At 44.6% G+C, this 14,706-nt stretch overlaps 1 pseudogene; it reads left to right on the top strand.

The window, feature by feature from the left end:
• Positions 1–3,367: 3,367 nt before the first annotated feature.
• LOC117694098 (protein FAM156A/FAM156B-like) lies at positions 3,368–4,421 on the top strand (annotated as a pseudogene).
• The last annotated feature ends 10,285 nt before the right edge of the window (positions 4,422–14,706 follow it).

The raw sequence follows: 14,706 nt of genomic DNA, 5'->3' as shown, positions 1-14,706 counted from the left end.
AGGAAGTTGACTGAGTTCACTCCACATGTGCCAGGCGGACGTTGGGCTGTGAGAAGCTGCAGGACTCTACCCTAGGCATGGGGAGAACAGAGTCTGAGACCCCACGTGGGCTGGAGCTTTTGGGTTGGAGATCTCCAGGCCAAGTGGCTTCCATAGACTGGTTGGTTTCAGCCCATGAGCTCCCAGGCTCTGCTGAGAGGCTATGGAAGGACCAAGATGGGGGGGTGGTGGCATATGGGCTGGACCAACCAGCAGCTGAAAGGGGAAAGGGGGAGAGATGAGCTCCAGTCGTGCCCCACTGGGTAAGACTCTTGGTCACAGTGACTTGCTTGGCTGGGTCTTGGCTGGCTTTGCTAGCTTGCTTGAGTTGGTGGGCTCTGTGTCTGGAATGCAGAGAGGTCAGGGGGAGATTAGGTGGCAGCTCAGTAGTTGAAGGCCTTCTACAGGGTTCCCCACAGTGGGCCCCAATGATGAGAGGGAGTCCATGGTTTTAAAATGTTTATTGTCATGGCAGAAAGTGGATGAAACTGTACCCTCTGTTTCCAGGGTTCGGGGGTTGAGGTTAATGTTACCTTTTGCAAGTAGGAGGTGGGTCTGGGAAGGAATGCTTAATTGGCTATGCCCTCTGGCCTTTAGATATCTCATGAATATGGAGATCTCTTTAGTCTCTGTGGCCTGTAGTCATGCCCTCTACCTGTGGAGGGGCTAGTAGGGACATTGACCTGTGTGACTGAGTGGCATGGATTGATGGAGATCTTAGGCCTCATGTCAGGAGCGTGGAGTCTGGGAGTATGGTGAAATGTATGCAGTCCCTTGCAGAGAAACCTGTTGGGTCTCTGGCCATCTATAGCCAGTGCTCAACCAGAAACCATGCTGTCCTTTCACGGTCCTACAATTTTCCATTTCACTTTTATTATTTTTATAAAGAGAGGCATCACTGGAGTGACTGTGTCATTTCTAGGTGTTAGCCTAGTTAACCTCCAACTTGATCTCTAACTTCAAAAGGCAGACATACACATGAGGTATGAAGTCATACAGAACAACTGACAGAGCAGCTGTTATTGGCACATGGGCTGTGGCATTTCACAGAGAAGCATACAATAATTGGAGGCAAGTTGCGAGGGTATTTAAACTGGAGTCCAGAGACATGCTTTATCTGTTTGCTTGGGTAAAGTTATTTGGTCAGAACCATCTGTTGTAGAGAATCTAAGAAGCTAAAATATGGTCTTGCATTGTGTAGAGCCACTAAAGATAATTTTTTTCAAATATATCCCCAGAGTTTAAAGAAGACTGCTCAGATCTAACGTAATAAGGCATTCCCCCCTCCCCTGCTTTCTTTCTTAATCAAAATACCTTCATTCTTGTTGAGAAAGGTGTTGATTTGGTAGAGAACAAAGATTCTAGTAGTGAGCAAATATTTGCCAACATTGGGACAGCCATATTTGCAACACTGAGCTCAAGAACTTAGATGCTTTGGCAGTTTTTAAGGACAGACAGATATATATGAGCATGCCACTCCTCTAGGCACTTGGGATACCAAGACAGAAGGATCAAAGGTTGGAGGCAGGCCTTGGCTTCATGATGAGATCCAATCCAGTTAACACTGTACACATGTAGTTTGCATCTGAGAATGGGTAAGTGTGTAGGACACAGACAGACACAGACCCACATATTCACATAGGCTCAGTGGTCAATTCTTATAAGTCCCAAGGGGTCAGAGGCAGGAAGGTGACTATACTTCTGAGAGGATTCTATGCTACACAGTGAGTTCCAGTCCAAACTACAATAAAAGTGAGACCTGAACTAAAAATTTTTGAGACAGGGTTTCTCTGTGGAGCCCTGGCTTTTCTGGAACTCACTCTATAGACCAGGCTGGCCTCGAACTCAGAAATCCGCTTGCCTCTGCCTCCCAAGTGCTGGGATTAAAGGCATGCGCCACCACCGCCTGGCTTGAACTAAAAATTAAAAAGAAAAAAATTAACAGAAAGAAGGATGATAAATTACTAAAAATTGTTAGATAATAATCGGTCTTTTCTGACCACAGAACTAAGAGTTACTTAGCTGAGGACATATTATGGTTTAAGATTGAAGCAGCTTCGGTGGGTTTTGGACCAGTTGGCTTCAGTGAAGCACATGAAGGTCACCCACATACTCCACAAAGCCAAAGGAATTCTATTATCTAACTCAGAGATTGCTTACTAGCACCAAGCTACTAGGACATGGTGGAAAATGTATAAGAAAGAGCACTGTGTGCCCTAAACACATGGTTTCTGGACTAAGGGGACAAGACTGAGGTGAGACTATACTTCCACACTGTTTTCATTAAATGATGTGAAACACTATATTTTATTTTCCTTTTGCCTTTTCTTTCTCGGTTTAACCAAACCATCAAACCTGGCATTTGCAATGTGGGATTCCTCAAGGCATAGTTTTCAATGAACTTTTCTGCTCACTAGTGATATCCAGTGTCTCATGCCTGAGGGATATGTCTATGCTAAGAGGGTTCAAATACATAGTGCCTGACCTGCCTGGAAGTCATCTCTGCCACATAATTTATGTGCCCTCCCACGAGGTCTCCAAGTGAAGATCTCAGTCCTCTCCAGCTTGCAGATTTCAACCATGATCTCACTGCCCCTTTAGCTATATAGTGCTCTAGCTTGCTCTTATTCCTTTTATCCACCCTCTACGCCATGGTCCTGACAAAGTTATCTCTTAGACCCCCAATGTAGAATTTGCCCACCACAGCTAATTTCGGGATTGGTCACTTTCAGGCTTTTGCCTAAGATCACATGTTGGTACAGAGGAAGGAGCCACCTCAGAGTCAAAGTAGTGTGCCAGGATCCTTCCAGGCTTATCAGAAAGAGGGAGATTTGGTTATGATCTGTGCATGTCATGGAAGAGTTCACACAGGTAACTGAGCAGATTCTAGGACAGCATGCCAGCCAATGATCAGTAAAGTGAAGTCAGAGATGGACAAGCTCCCAGGGGGTACAGTTCCTGGTAAGCCCATAAAATCCTGCCCTGCAGATATATGCAAGCACCGAGATGAAGAATGGCCACCACTGTCCATACATTGCAATAGAGTTGCTTTTGAGAGTTGGGGGATAGAGAGTCGAGAATCAATGCGATTCTCCATGTGATGATACCTTCCTCATGAGCTGTCAGACAAGAGAAAGAATACCGCAGCTGTGCCAGAGATGCTGTTGATGGACACTGCCCTGTCCTAAGCTCTCTGGACATGTGTCATCTCATGTAACCTCAGAAGAAGCCTGGGAGGTGGCCCCACTTTGAAGATGAGGGACAGACAAAGTGAGATGAATAATCATGAGCTTTCTTTCTTCTCTTCTCATCTCTTGTTACAGTCTGCATTTTCCTGGCTGCACCCGCCCCTTCTCGCTCTCGCCTAGTTATTCCACAAGCCTCCACTTTCACGTTTCCTCCTGGAACCAGGGCTCAGTGTGGCCTTCAGCTCAGATTAGACCCCCATGAATCCACTGCAGAAATGGGATCCAATGTCAATTTCTGCGCCCTCCCGCATAGCCACTGTGATGAACTCCCAAGAGGCCTCAGCCTTCCTCTTCTGAAAAGCTAAACATGGGCCTCAGCATCCTGAGCGTCAGCCCCAGTCCCAGTTCAGGTGCCACAGCTCCTCTGTCAGAGGGGCTGTTCCATCAGCAGGCCCGGGAGAAGAAGGCCCTGTGGCAGCAGTACTGGGAGAAGCAGGGCATTCCTCAGAGGAAGAAAGTCTTCCTGAGGCATTCGAGACGCTGGCACCGGGATCACATGGCACCTTACCTGCTTGAAAGGGATGTCAGAGGCTTTCCCTCAGGCGACAAAGATCAGAATCAGCTTTTATGCCAGGGCCACGTGCAGAATATTTCTGGGATGAGTGGGCAGAGGAACGCAGCCCCCAACCCTCCCTCCTGGGAAATGCTAGTGCAGGGCCTCAATGGCCTCACCCTCAGCCTGGGAGCCAACAGACCCAGCTCTTTGCCAGGGGGGCCTCGGCAGCAGCAGGAGCCAGAGGACATGTGCCAGCTGGAGAGACAGCAAGAAAGCCTGAAGATGTTCCAGAGGATGCTCAAGTAGAGGATGTAAGAAGGCCATGGTGCTGCCCCCCCCACCCCCCAGAGGATAGATGTGAAAACACATTTAGAAGGTGCTGCATTACCATCTTGGTGGCTTGGTCTCCTCTGAGGTCAAGGCAGTCTACTGCCACTGGATGAGTCCCAACACTTGTCCTATGATGGGAATTGTCCTTGGGAAGGTCTCAACTATCCTGCCTGTCTTTAAATACGCCTTTTTGGTTGTGGTGCTGTGTTTTAGCCTATACAGAAGAAAACTGGGTATTAGTGATCCCCAAATGTGTGTGATGTGATTCATACACTGAGAGTTTTCACTGATTTTTCTTACAGCTCATCATTCCCTCCAGCTTCTTGTTATAAAGAATCAACACCATATGTATATATATGCATATATATGTGTATATATAGAAGGCATACATCCACATGTCTTCTTGATGTCAGTTTATTGAGTGCCCCCACAAGAAGGGTTACTACATATGTTGGGATGTATGTGCTCGGTAGGAGACAGTCACTTGAACCTTCCAGAAACTGAAGCCAGGGAATGAAGGCTTAAAGCTGCAACCCAATGTCCTGTGGTGGATAAAACTTCCAGGAGTGTGAACCTACATGGAAGAAGAGAAGTTGTCCTCCTTAGCCACACCAAATGGTGGGTCTCTGGAGAAATTTCCCATGTGTTCACTCAATTATGGTTGTAGCAGAAGGTGACTTGGGATGGCAGAACTGTGTGTTATCCCTCCTCCCACTCCTCCTCTCTGGTACTTCATGTCACTAATAAAACTACAGACACTGGGGCAGGTCAGGAAGGCCATAGTTTCATGTAGAGGAGGACACAGAGATTAGCAGTTCCAGTAGCCTGCTGGGAACAGGCTCGGCAGTCTAGGGAGTAGGTAAGGATTGCACTGGAGAAAGGTTTGGAGGACATCATTATGTTCTCAGAAATTTGGTGAGACGTGGTGAATGTTTGCAGGGACTTACAAGCCCTATCTTTTTCCATAATGGCACTATGTATAATCAAGGTCTGGGTATACACATATTATTGACTAGAAGCTGCTGGTGGCTGTGCAGTTGTCCCTCAAGTGTTCCCTTATTGGTCAATGGCCAGTGGTGGAAAGTGCTCTAAACGAGTCTATCAGTGGTCATATTGGTGATGTGTGTGTGCTTTTTGTTGTTTTCATTGGGTTTTTTAGTAGCTGGTAAAGTCCCTGATCATTCAGAAGATCAGCTGGGAGTGCAGAAATTCACCCCTATGTGAATTGACAAAAGGGACAGCATTTTACTTGCCTGTGTGCCACATGAGAGGGGTGGGTGCTCAGGTTGGGCTTGGTCAACTGTAGACTTGGCCATTGCTCCAGTTTGCTGCATGGCAACCATTCTGCAGTGGGAACCTGAAAGCCATGTGTGCTTAAAGGGAACATGTTCTTCCCCTCCACGCTCATTCTGTTGCTTCTGAGTGGACTGAATTGAAATCCAGGAGCAGCTGCTCACCATAGCTCAGGAGCAGCACACACTATAGTGAGATATATATATCATATATCATATATATGATATATGAATATGAATGAGAGAGGGAGCTGGAGGAGGCAGAGAAACATTCCTGCCAGCCATTATTTGATGTCTTGATAACTGTGTGGGTGAAGGCATCCTAGTGGGATCACCCTTCTCCCTGGCCATTTGGCCATGAGAAGCAGAGCTTCTTGTGTACTAGTTAAAGGAAGCATGTGTGAGACATGTCACTGACTGAACTTTTTGTCATCCTTCATCCTCACATGTCCCTTGACATGCATGCTCTGTATAAAGCACCAGCTTATCTCTCTCTGACCTGAGGGGTCTGTCGGGGTATACACATGTGGATTTTAAATTTTCTGATATGGAATTGATTTGCTTTCTTTCAAGGATGTGCTGTTCTCTAATTGTACCAGATGGCACGGAATCCCCTGTTCCAACTGTGAAAGCAGGATCTCTTCTGTGAGCGCCTGCCTCTGTGTTAAGTGGGATGTCATAGTGTGGTCCTGTGAGAGACTATGAGACTTAAAGAAAGTGAGCAGTGATCTCTACTCTACTTCTGGAGACAACTGATTTGTGTTACACATTGTGAGTTTTGTAACACATTGTCTGAGCCATGATACTGATGGTGATGAGTTAAATTTCCATTGCACTTAAGTTTGCCTGGTCACTTTTCACTAATTCTCCTTTTGAAACAGCAATGCTTATCTTTGTTTCTTCCAACAGTCCCTTTCTGAAGTAATGCCATGTTTTCCTCCTGCAACATCTTCGCCTACCTAATACTTTAGCTAACTGTAGTCTTCCTGATGTCCCCTCCGCATCCAGCATCCCTACCTGCCCCTCTCCAGAGTACATGGCAGGAAAGTTTCAGAGTTAGATGATAGTGTAGGAGGATGGTCATGGAACCATGAGGCCTAAGGTCTACCTTGTTGGATACTCAAGAGAGCCGCTTCAATTAACAAGACGATCCATTGTGTCTCTGTAGTTCTGGGGATGCAGGAACCTTTGACATGTTGGCTAAGGCTCAGGCGCTAGCGTAATTATCACAACCCCCAGAAAACTTCATCCTACAGTGGATAAGACGCTAAGAGCTTGGCCAAGAACTCTGTCCCAGTCACTGGAGTGGCTTGGGAGCCCTCACCCTTGCTTTTTGCTCTTCCTACTAGTGGTCCTCTTACTGGATGAGGTAGCCCTTGTTACTACTCCACAACCCCCGGTTACTTGAGCACTTTTGATAATCTCACTAGACCATAATTAATGACTACTCTGTATCCACTCTTTCTTTTTATTTTCAAATCTTGTTAATTAAAATTCATATTTGTACAAAATATTTATAATTAGTGCCTGAAATTAGTATATAATTTCAGAAGTAATTTGAAAATACTGAAATATTTAAAATACTTTGTATCTGTTTATTTTGAGACCAAAGAATGTTAGTAGATTAAAAATGCCATTAAATTCATAACAGTTTGTTATATTGTTGCAGAATCAAACTGGAACTCATTTTTTTCATTCTGAAGTCCCAGAAGAGCAAATCCACATTGACCTAGTTTTAGTTCATTTTTAAAATGAAGAAATAAAAATAAGAATGTATACCATTCCTGACGGCAGCTGCATGGAAATTCCATCCTGGTTTATTGTCATTATTTTGTGGTGTATTATTTTATTATATTTTCTCCGTGTATGATTGTGAGAACCTGTCTGGGAGTGTGCCTGTAAAGCCCATAGATAACATCAGCTCTCTTCCTGTGTAGATCACTACCTTAGTGTTTTTGTAATTATTATTATTATTATTGCTAATTTTTTTATTTTCCATCCTGATTGCAGCTTCCCCTTTCTCCCCTCCCTCCAGTCTCCTCTAACATTCCTGTTCCCCATCATTCTCAACTCCATCCCTCATGACTACCTTGCCTTTGAATACAAACATTCATGGGCCAGTCCAATCAGTGGGTGCTATTCCCACAGACACGAATCTTTCCCTGCAGTTGTCCCATTTGTAGGACATTCTCATGGCACATACAGTTTTGCTGTGTACATGCAGCACGGGGCACAGGGAGAGGTGAGGCCTGTTCAGGAAGGGATGGACAGACCTCCATGTCATTCTTGCAAAGAGCATTCTCTTGGGATTAGAGCTTTCTTGCCTCTGGATGGTGGCCCTCCTCATTTCAATTCACTGTGGGCAAACTGCAACTGCTCTAAGGTTTGACCTCCTTGCAAATGGTGATGCCGGGGTAGGGTTGCTGAGATTGCTTAACAGACTTCAGACTCTACTGAAGTTCCTCTCTTCATGATGTTTGGGTACATAATGACAGGATGAGACTGTTGGAGGGAAAAGCCTCTCCTGTCAGGAGGCAGTGGGCAGTCTGTAGGGCTTCAGGGCAATCTGGGCATTAGGGGCCAAAACCTAGGATGCAGGAGAAAGGACAAAGTCTTACTGGGAGGCCTTCAAAAGGCCTCCCCTGCTGCCCTGATACACAGTCTTCTAGTCTGACAGTGAACCCTGAAACCCATGCATGTCCTGGAATATTAGTGGCTTTCTGAGCTCACACAGAAACTGACCAAATAGAACTGCTGCTTACACGATGGGCACCGTTTCCTAGCAGCTACTGGGTAACTCTTCTGGGCAGATTCAGTGGCAAGCTTATGGAAAGGGCAGTCATGGACTATCCAGTGTGTAGCTGGCTCCTTCCAAACAGCAGAAAGAAGAAAGAAACAGCTTTAAGGTAAAGAAAGAGCCTCAACCAACTATTGTTAGCTCTGGCTCCCTTAACTTTGAGGAACATGAAACATATTGTTCCTTTCAGTAGAGGCCATTGAGGGGATACAAGATGGGCCATTAGACTTGAGAGTAAAGTGCATGTACATTGGAAGAGATGGGACACCAGCAAGGAGTTCCTGGGTTCTTTGTCTACTTGTGAGGCCATTTTTATTCCTTGTCCTTTGCTGCCTCCATGCTTGGCTGGGGAAATGTATTCAGTAAGCAAGCAGCACTCTCCAAACTGGTTTCCTTATATCCCTGAGCCCTTGGGAACCTGGGCAAGGATTCTGGTGCTTTCAGGACACAATTTCCAATTTTTCTGATGTTTTCCTTACATTTCAAAACAGTGTGTGTTTGAGTGTTCAAACATTCAATGACTTAAGACACATATCTGAAGAGTAGAGGCCAACACAAGAAGTCCAGTCTCTCTACAAACCATTGAGTTCCAGGACCTGAACTCAAGTCATCGAAAGGCATAGTGAGTGACATGTGGGATGACAATCCTGCCAGGCCCTAATCTCTGATTTTCACGAGTACTGTTACCTAGAACTCTTTTGCTCAATGAACATCAGAGGCAAAGCTTGGCCCTCTGTACAGAAGACACACACTCTGACTGCTAACACCCTGGCAATAACACCCACTGGATGCTGACTCCCATTCTAATGGAAACTCTGGATTCAGGAATGAATGGCTACACTTGGCATAACTCATCCAAAAGCATATTTAGGTCACAGGTTAGAGGCTGCAGGCCCAAGCAGCACAGCTGCAGACATTATAGAAGTGCACAGGGCAAGGCACAGAGTACTCAGTTGAGGTAGGAAATGAGCTGGAAGCTGAGGGGTCATGACCTCTGGCAAAAACCTTGAAAAATCCTCTCTTTTTGGTTGTCTGAGATTTTCATACAAAGTCTTTTTATCACATTCACCCCCAACTCTCCCAGATCCTAAACATTCCACATTCTTTTAAATTTGTGGCTGTTATTTTTGTTTTGTTGTAACCCCTTCAAGATCCATTTGTGTTGTCTTTTATTTATTCATTGATTGATTGATTGATTGATTGATTGATTTTTGATTGATTGACTGATTCATATGGATATCCAAAGGCCCCTGTATGGATGAGCGGCCAGCAGTTCAGTTAGAAGAACCGACCTGTGCGGGCTCAAGCCAAATCTATGCAATGCCATTGAAAAGGATCTGGGGAGTTAGCTCAGACATTAAAGGTGCTTACAGCATGAACAGGAGTGAGTGAGTTCATGGTGGAAAGCCAGGCCTGGAGGCTTGCCCTCAGAGTCCTAGATCCAGTGATGCCCTGACTGGTGGGTGCATCTAGTGGGATCACAGGCCTGCAAGCCCAGGGTAATCATTAGTTTCACATCCAAGAAAAAGTCTGTCTCTACAAAGTGGCCAACTCCTGAAGGATATGTGGAACTTGAAGCAAAACACATTTCCTTGTGGGTATATGCCTTGCCCCCGTACAGACATGCATCTACTCACAAAGGATACCTACAGAAACAACAGACACCCATAAACGGCCTCTGAACGGCAGATAGACTGAACTTCACAACTTCCCTGAGACTCTACCTCTAAGCATCTCACCAACTCCTGCTGAGGTCACTCAGAAGACAACAGTTGCATCCTGCCAGTGTTAGGGGCATATGCTCAACCACAGTGATCACCTATGTGTTGTACATTGACTCGTGACATCTTATTTGAACAATTGAGAAACTCACTCCTAAGGATGCCTGTCACCTCTTCCCAAGTGGTCAGTTTCAGGAGAGATAGCTGGTCTTTTAAGATCCAACAATCTAGATCATCATCATTTTTTTCCTTTGGATATTTTATTTCCATTTCAGATATCATCCCCTTTTTCCAATTCCCTTTTCAGAAAACCCCTATCCCATGTCTCCTGTTCCTTTTTGCTTTTATACAACTTTTTAAAAATGTTAATCAATGGCTTTATAAGTTTGGTAATGCTCAATCAGAAGTGTATCCCAATATCCAACCTAGATATATAAACTATCATTGAGTGGTGGAGACATGTGAACATCTGCCTCCATGTCCCCCCTCTCTTTTTCTCTCTCTCTCTTTCATCACCTAGCTTTTCCTCTCCTTTTCTCCTCCTCTCCTTACTCCTTCTCTTCCTCTCACCTTAGCTCCTCCTACATATCACCCTTTTTGTTAAAATAAAACTTTTCTCTCAAATTACAATTAGAACATAATTATGCCAGTTTGTACCAGTGAGGTACAAGATAGTCCTAATACCCAGTTTATCATTTTGTTGACTAACCAGAACCTCTGTCATCTCTCCTAACTTAAAGACTTAGTTCTGAACCTGGCTTTTTTCTTGGCTTTAGAATGAATGTTAGCTGAAAACCATCCACTCAAATCTTTTCTCTCAAAGTATATAGCCAGGATTGGCTATGAGACTATAAGTTTTCAACCCCGTCAGAAATCCAGAATGACTGAGTTAACTGAAATTATGGGAAGCACAAAGTATAGCTTCTAAAACTTAGCCAATTTATAGAGACCTCTGAACACCTGGACAGTCCCTATACTACCGAACGTTGGAGCATCTGATCTTCAGCCTTCTGGCCCAGGATCATCTGACAGACCTTACTGATGCAGAATTATTAAGGGCTGATTACTCTGTCTAGGCAGATATAATTAGTCGACTATTCTGCAAGTGTGTCATTTTCTGGACAGTAATTTGTTTGTAGATGGAAAGAGGCAATTCTTGCCTAGTGGCTGTCACCGCACAACTGGAGTAACTCCAAGGATGCTCAATTTCTTCTTAGAATCCAAGACAGGAAGCTGTCAGGAGCAGACAGGTCTCTAATCAAAATTAACATTACTACAGAAATGTTTGTAACGTCAATTCTGTGGACTACTGACATTTTGAAAACCAACTATCCATGTAGGGCTATCTGGCCTGTTGTCTGTTAACTCCACTCAGCTATTTCTAAAGAAAATATGGAAAACACCCTAGCAATAAACTCCAAGCCATGAATTTGCTATAGGCACTTAACTCACAGGCTAACCATCTCAAATTATTTAAGAAAGTTAAAGAAGGACTGGGTCTAAGCCTTGTATTCCTAAATGTGTTATATAGGCACATGCCTGTGAGAGTAACAATATTTATCTCACTTTTATATCAATTAAAAAGCTCATACCAATAGAAACCTTAAATTTGAAATCAAAGTAAATGTACCATTTAAGAAATTATAACTTCATCTTGATAATAATTATACAGATTTATATCACTAGGTTATAGTTATGAAATACATCCTAGCTAATCCTCCCTGTTCCAACAGAATCATTACACTTCCCTAGAAAGACAGTCCAATATTAACCACCTTAGTCCCCAAGCCCAGGGAATAGGGGCGCTGACTCTTCATTAACTTCTTCAAGCTGATTAAGGGCATTGAGATATTAGAAGAGGGGCAGGAGGAAGAGTAAATTGATAAGCCTCTGACACTGTGTCTTCACTGCATCCAGATGGAATTCCAGGACCTCAGAGGTTCGAGCATGTCTGCTCAGCTTGCCTGATGAGTAGATACACAAAAGCTGTGTATTCTGCAATATACAATTCTCAAAACAAATTTTAGTATCAAGATAGTTTCTTAAGATGGCTGACATTTTATTAAAGATGTTGGTTCTAACAACTTTTCCTTTTTTTCCGTCTTTTAAAAAATTGGATATTATATTTACATTTCAAATTTTATCCCGTTACCCCATTCCTCCTACCAGCCCGGAGCTCTTTATCCTATCCCCCCTCCTCCTGCTTCTATGAGGGTGTGCTCCCAACTACCCCCCCCCAATGCCACCTCCCCATCCTCAGATTCCCCCCCCCCACATCAGTGTTCAGCCTTCATGGGACCAAAAGTCTCCTCTCCCACCTATGCCCTACAAGGCCATCTTCCCCTACATATACAGCTGAAGTCATGGGTCCCTCCCTATGTGCTCCCAGGCTGGTGGTTTAGACCATGGGGAGCTCTGGCTGGTTGGTATTGTTGCTCTCCTCATGGGGCCACCAACCCTGTCAGCTCCTTCAGTCTTCTCTCTAACTTCTCCATTGGGAACCCTTGATAAGATCAATGGTTAACTGTGAATATCTGTCTCTGGGTATGTCAGAACCTGGAGGACCTCTAAGGAGACAGCCCTATCAGGCTCCTGTCAGCATGCACTTCCTGTCATCCACATCAGTGTCTATTTTTGGTGACTGCACATAGGATGAATACTCAGGTGGCATGGTCTCCAGACAGCCTCTTTTTCAGTTTCGGTCCCACTCTTTGTCTCCATATTTGCTCCCTTGGGTATTTTGTTACTCTTTCTAAGTAAGACCTAGGCATCCATACTTGTTCTTCCTTCTTCATGAGCTTCACGTGGTCTGTTAGTTGAATCTTTGTTGTTTCAAACTTTTGGGCTAATATCCTCTTATTAGTGAGTAAACACCATGTGTGTCCTTTTGTGTTTGGGTTACCTCACTCAGGATGATATTTTCTAGTTCCATTCATTTACCTAAGAATTTCTCCAATTCATAATTTTTAATAGCTGAGTAATATTCCATTGTGTAAATGTACCACATTTTTTATATCCCTTCCTCTGTTGAAGGGCATCTGGGTTCTTCCCAGCTTCTGGTTATTATAAATAAGGCTGCTATGAACATAGTGGAGCATATGTCCTTATTATATGTTGGAGCATTTTCTGGGTATATGCCCAGGAGTGGAATAGCTGGATCCTCAGGTAGTGCTATGTCCAATTTTCTGAGGAACTGCCAGACTGATTTCCAGAGTGGTTGTACCAGCTTGCAACCCCACCAACAATGACGCAGTGTTCCTCTTTCTCCACATCCTCGCCAGCATCTACTATCACCTGAATTTTTGCAGATCATCCTCATTTTACCTCATGACAGAGATGGTGAGTTCTTTTTGACCATTTGTTCAAAGAACTACTGCCCATTGTTAATGGACAGAGGCTGACCAAGGTGACACTTTGGTGGGACCTGAAGGCACTGGTAAAGGAGGAAAATCCACCAGAGTCCCCCAGTGTAACAAGCTGCTCTTCTTCCTGCAAGCTACCCTGATTATAGTGGGTGGTGCAGGTCAAGTGATAGCCCATCTAGGGCAAAAGAACATGCATCCTCAGAACTCTCTCTCTGCTCTTGTCTCTCCCTCTCAATCCCTTCTTTCCTCCCTTGTTCCATTCAGAAAGAGAAGCAGAACCAGAATGCATGGCTGAGGATGTTTGGTTCCGTGACCCCTTCCCTCCCCAGCCAGGCTTCCTGATGCAAGAGACACAGGGGTAGTCACAAGATTTTTCTTTGCTTCCACCCCCTGTGTCCCCATTGCCTACTATGTCATCTGTGGCTTAGAGGGTCCTCTTTTTATTGAGGACCCCTCAAAAGATGTAGTTTTTTAGTAATCTGTGTAGTGAGACTGGCTCTTACCTCTGATACACAGGGAGATTCTGTACCCTGAGAGCAACCTTCAGGGCAAGTATATTGAACTTCTGTTAGGAGTCAGTTCCTTTGCCCAGTTGCTCTAGGGCTCTAACCCTACTCTATAAAGTCTTCCCAATTTAATGCTCAGAATCTGAACAAAACAAAAACAAGTATTTGCTCTTTAATGTTTTTCCTTTATACCTGCTCCCAGTCCCCAAACCTTACTCACCTTCTAGTAACCCACTGGCCTATAATTATGTCTTATGATTCCACTTCCTCTGTGGAAATTTACAATGTGACAGTGAGATTTCTCATATTCACACATCCATAGCCTTGGAATCTGAGTCTAAAGAGTGAGGGATTCCATACACACCTCCCCAGTTCTCTCCCAGTCACACCACTGTGCCCTAGTGGTTGCCCCAGAGGTCATCCTTGATGACCCATTCTTTGTGCACCCAGAGCATCCAAGTTCACTGCCATACATGTCCCCATTACTCAACATGTCCTTTCCCATGAATTTCTGGTCTCCTCTCCTTTTCTTCCCCACCCCCAGTTCTCTTCCTGCTTTCCCTCCTACATGGATAAAGACTTACATTCACAAATTTGGCCTGAAAAATGAAGAACTCAGGACAGACTTAAATCCTACCACCCTCACGAATACATGCTCCCCTTTGCCATGTGGACAGATGCATTCTCGCATACTCCAGGCACAGATTGTGATTGGCATGTTGCAGTTAGTATCCATGCTATGATCTCTCCATCTCCCCCAATGGATCCCCAGAGCTCATGGCCTTTGACCATCCAGCTATCTAAGACATGTTGAGTGTTTGAGGAACATGAGGAAGGGTCGCATGCCTGGCCTTCAGCATGCACCTGGGCTGATGATGGTCATACTTCAACTGGGCCAGACTGCAGCCAGAC

Source organism: Arvicanthis niloticus, chromosome X, assembly GCF_011762505.2.
Source record: "Arvicanthis niloticus isolate mArvNil1 chromosome X, mArvNil1.pat.X, whole genome shotgun sequence".
Taxonomy (NCBI): Eukaryota; Metazoa; Chordata; class Mammalia; order Rodentia; family Muridae; genus Arvicanthis; species Arvicanthis niloticus.
Note: the sequence above shows the minus strand (reverse complement) of the source record. Positions and strands in the feature narration are given on the sequence as shown.